Source organism: Lactuca sativa, chromosome 2 (genome assembly GCF_002870075.4).
Source record: "Lactuca sativa cultivar Salinas chromosome 2, Lsat_Salinas_v11, whole genome shotgun sequence".
NCBI classification, from domain to species: domain Eukaryota; kingdom Viridiplantae; phylum Streptophyta; class Magnoliopsida; order Asterales; family Asteraceae; genus Lactuca; species Lactuca sativa.
This window is the reverse complement of record NC_056624.2, coordinates 195,680,834-195,685,790: the sequence shown is the minus strand read 5'-3', so window position 1 is coordinate 195,685,790 and position 4,957 is coordinate 195,680,834. Positions and strand designations below refer to the sequence as shown.

At 32.1% G+C, this 4,957-nt stretch overlaps 1 long non-coding RNA gene across 2 annotated transcripts; it reads left to right on the top strand.

Annotated features, from left to right (window-relative positions):
* The first annotated feature begins 938 nt into the window (after nucleotides 1–938).
* LOC111899921 (uncharacterized) lies at nucleotides 939–2,444 on the top strand. 2 transcript variants are annotated; one of them, XR_008230028.1, is made up of 6 exons: nucleotides 939–1,320; nucleotides 1,642–1,697; nucleotides 1,761–1,833; nucleotides 1,909–1,987; nucleotides 2,089–2,238; nucleotides 2,372–2,444. It is a non-coding gene; the product is annotated as an uncharacterized LOC111899921 (long non-coding RNA). The 2 variants fall into 2 exon arrangements; XR_002853073.3 differs by having other exon boundaries at nucleotides 2,089–2,432.
* Nucleotides 2,445–4,957: the final 2,513 nt, after the last annotated feature.

Genomic DNA, 4,957 nt, shown 5'->3' with positions numbered 1-4,957 from the left:
TTCTTTCCATAGAGATTCATGATAATGTATAAAAAAATAATTTTTTTCGAAAAAAATCTACTTCATTTTCTTTGTTGAAAAGTTAATATCTATTTTTTTATAGAAAAAAATAATAAATATATCAAAATTCATATTTTTTTGTACTTTTTAAATATAGATTCATATTAATGTAAAAAAACGATATTTCAGTTCAGATTAATATTGTGAACCTGTTCAGATTCATAGTGTGCATAATAGTAAGTCAGATTCACAATATGAATCTGAACTAATCGAGTTTTTTTTTCACATCGTGAATGTTAAAAATTGAAATATTTGCAGTTTGGTTTTACAGTGTGAATCTACACTGATCGATGTTTTTTTAGTCGGTGTTGATGTTTATTAATAGAGTACAAAAAATTAATTTTTTTGGTATAATTAGTTTTTTTTTTTTGATAAAAATAAACTTAAATATTGAAAAAACTAACAAAATGAAGTGGGTTTTTTCGAAAAAAAAAATCATTTTTTATATATCAACATAGATCTCTATGGAAAGAGGATGAAAAATCAAGAACAACGGTATATTTAGTTTTTTTTTCGATAAAAATGTGGCATAACCAAAATTTCAAACGAAAAAAAAAGGTGAGTTTTTTGGTAAGGAGGTGAATTTTTTGGTATAATCCGGTGTGTGTGTGTCCAATATACAAGTGTACATCTATTTCCTTAGCCGTTGATCATTATGATTTTCGACGCTCACGATTGGTTCCTTCGTTACTTGTTAATCATGGTTATATATATATATATATATATATATATATATATATATATATATATATATATATATATATATATATATATATATATATAAAGCATATTATATGTTTTTTGAAAATTAAGAGGTACAAATATGACAACATTCCATATAACCCTATTAAGCTTAACATCAAAGGTTGAAAAGAAAAGCTAAAACACACGTTAGCCCTATTCTTGTCTAAACCCTAGATTTTTTCTTCCAACTTCGCTAACAACAAATCACCACCACAAACGGATGTTCCCCATTTGTTTCTACGACATCACCACCACCCCCTCTCCTTCCTCGCATCACTGACCACCAGCTCCACTTGAATCTCCTCTGTCAACCATCATCTTCAATCGCTTCTTCCATCTTCGCCGCCGTTACAAACTCGAAGAGGGTCATTAGCCATCCCTGACCCCATCAACCCTTACGTGCTCACCCAAATGTTCTTCCCTCTCTAATGGATGATCGACGTGTTAGAAGTGAACCTCTACCTAGACCGGCGTCCTTCACCCCCAAAAGGAATGTGTGGATTCTTTTTTTCACAGGTATGAAGTCATAATCTATAATTGTATTGTAACCCTCAATTTGGTAACCTAATTCGGTGATTACATCACACATTTTCACTTCCATTCTCCATCGTATCCACACTCTGTTATCGACTGAAAAAAGAGCGACCCACCACTAGCGTTCACGTCTCCATCTTCTGTAAAGTTTGTGTTTAACTGCCTTTTTCTTTACCGTTCACATGCTCTTTCTATCTCTCTCTCTCTCTCTCTCTCTCTCTCTCTCTTAATTTTGTGTTTGTGTGGATTTGGATATAGATCTCTATATATGTATGCTTAACTATGTGTGTGTCAATTTCGTAGATCTGCACACCAGCCTGTTTTTGGACAAGAGATGCCTCAATCAGAGAGAAATCAGGGTAATATTTCTTTTGACATGTTTTTCTCAAACTTAAAATCCTGATGGATATTATGTTTTTTAGTTACAAGGGCATAAATAGTAAGGTGAAGATGCTATTATGAGTAAAATTACAGGTTTGGTGCTGTTAGTTATTGGTAAGTATTTTGTTGTTTCAAATGATCAATTTACCCTCCATTTTGTTGTTGAAGTGACTATTTTACCTTTTGTAGTGTTGTACAGGAATTTGATGTTCGTAGTGAGAATGAGCTTCTTGCAAAAGAACGTGCCGAGTTTATCAAATTATTGCAGGTATTATAAAATTTACAGTTAACTATTTTATTGAATTTTTTGTTGGTTTATAATTTCATGACCAATTTTACATCTTTTTGTTTGTATTTTTCTCTTAACAGCAAGCCCAGATTGAGGCTGCATCTGCATTTGGAAGTGATGGTGTATTGTGAATAATGATGATTTTGCCCTTGCAGAGGAGGAACCAAAAGTTTCTTGAAGAAGCACCATCGCCTGCATTAACCCTAGATCTAAGGAAAGCCAGAATCCAGGTTGGTTAAAAAAAACTAAATTAATATTGAAAAAAGGAACACCAGGTTAGTTTAAAAAAACTAACAAAATATAAACTCCATTTTATTATAGATAAATGTTGTGACCCTTTGTTTTTTTTAATGTTAAAAAAAGGTCGAGCATCCATTGATCGAAATGATATCTTCAGTCGACTTAATAGAGGAGCAAATCCATTTTGCTGTGGGTGAAAAACTATATATATATATATATATATATATATATATATATATATATATATATATATAACACGGGTACTAAATTAATTTTTCTCATCTTTTTGTGCATCAAAAATATTTATTTTATCTTGAATTATTATTACAGGATGATGTTGTGCTTAGAGGACACTCAATTGAATGTCGTATCAATGCAGAAGATGCTTTCAAAAATTTCAGACCAGGAAACTATTCAACGAAATGAGTTAATTACCATCCGGAAACTATTCGTCGTCACCGCTTTGCGTGGGTCGTTTGTTCACATTTTCAGACCAACAATTTGAAACTTTCTGTTTTGTTTTTCTTGATCACAGATTGATTCTAGATGATTTTTTTGGGATGTGTGTGGTAAAAGTGAATGACATCCATTGGACTGCAACAAATATAATGAATACGGAGAGTTTAAGCCGACTGATAATCATAGTGCAACGCCAAATTACATATCAAGCTAAGAAAGCAATGGATCTTTTTCATTCAAGGTCAAAATAGTCCAACCAAGTGTCTTGGGGATCTTTGTGTAGTATAATTGACTTCAGAGGAAGATAGGTGACATATCCCTTTGTTTGTGTGTGTTACTTTCTTTGAGAAAATGATGTCACACGAAGGGAAGGAAATATAGTTAATTTTTATTTTTTGTGAAAAAATTGACTGTTAAATGGTTCTTTCTGCTTGTGTGAAAAAAAAACAATTATATATAATGATATTTATGGTTAGATGCAAGGAGTGGTAATAAGAATGTTTAATTATATAAATACTTATTGGTTTGAAGCTTTATTGTGGATATATTTACATAATAATCCTATTTCTTGATTTTAACTTTTTTTACATGTTTAAAAGAGGTGTGTGGGTTGTGTTTGATGAGTTTTAGCCATAAGAACATCCTATGTGCTCATACAAACCCTAATGCTTGGATCTAGGTTTCTCTATTGTACATGCAATTTATCCAAGACTATAAACCCTAGATCTAGCATATGATAATCAATATAACATATAATTAGGTTTTAGATCATACCTTGATTGTTATGTAGCAATAACAATCACAAATCCTCCTTGTAATGACTTTAGAAAGCTTAGAGTCACAAATGTCACTCCTCTAATGGCTCACAAACACCAAGAGCAAGAGGATGAAGAAGAGAAGAGAAGGAGGCTGCCCAAAACGTGTGGAAACCCTAAAAGGAAGCTTGTCCACGTTTTTGGGGCATAAGGGCTCTTTAAATAGTGAGGCTATTAGGGTTATCTAACAAAGAAACCCTAATTTGGATGCTTAAGCCCTAAGCAACCCATGGACTCCTTTCCTTAAAGGCCTTGGACAATTTCTAATGGGTTTCCCCATGGAATTCGTCCAACCTTATAATATAAGGCAATCCATAGCCCAATTGCAATTATCATATAATTACAATTCCAGTCCCTTAAGTTTAATTAATCTCTTTTAGTCACAAACTTAATTCTTATTAATTATTGACTAATATCAATACGATTTCTCCTTTAATATATTATTCCCATAATATATTAATAAATCATATTTATCCTTTCTCTCCATAATTCATCCTATCAAGTTGCTTTGGTGAAGGCAACCTAAAGGACCATGCACCATCGGGTCAAGTACATACCAAAATAGTTATGGACTTAGACACTAATCCAACAGTGTTTGTGTGTGGGTTTGTATTATAAAATAAATGAAAGTAGGATGCATGTTTTTGATTGTAACAATTTTTAAATTAATGAAAGTTGAATGCTATTATTGGTACAAAACTTAGCATATTGTTATGTTTATGTTGTTCTGTGTGGTGGTGTTAGTGGCTAATATTGGCTATGCATGTTTTTTTCCTCAAAAAGTGTCCAATGTGTAGAAACAAAACTTGAAGGGGAAATTTTTACAACAATGAAGATCACCAAGAAATGGTTTAGGGTATAAATAGACACAAATTAGTAGAAGAGCACCAAGTTTTTTGTTTTAGTTAAAGGCACAGGTGCATAACACATCACTTCTTTTATAGAAATTTATCTTAATACTTTGTTTTTGTTCCGGTATTGCTGGTATTGTTGATTGCTGTTATTGCCACTAAATTTAAAGTTGTCGTTCCCGATTCACGATTTTAGTCGAAATAGTTATTTAAACCTCAAATTTGAAAATACATAGCTAGAAAAGTTATTTCTACAATAAATGTTAAAATATACTTAACCACAAACTCAAGCTAAAACAAATAAAGTCTTGACGACCAAATAATATAAGCTTTTTGTAATTTATTTGGTCATAAATACTGGGTTTAAGATTTTCATAGGAATACGACGTAAATTAAGGGAATTGAGATTCTGCTGCTCCTCAAAGTGAATTGTTTTAATTTTAAATGCGATAATAGCTATATTGAGATTCTGAACTTGTTCAATGGCAATGTACATTAGGGATGAAAGTGGGTCGAAACCCGGACCGGATGGACCCGGACCCGGAAAACCCAGAACCGGTTAACGATATTTTGTAGAACCGGAA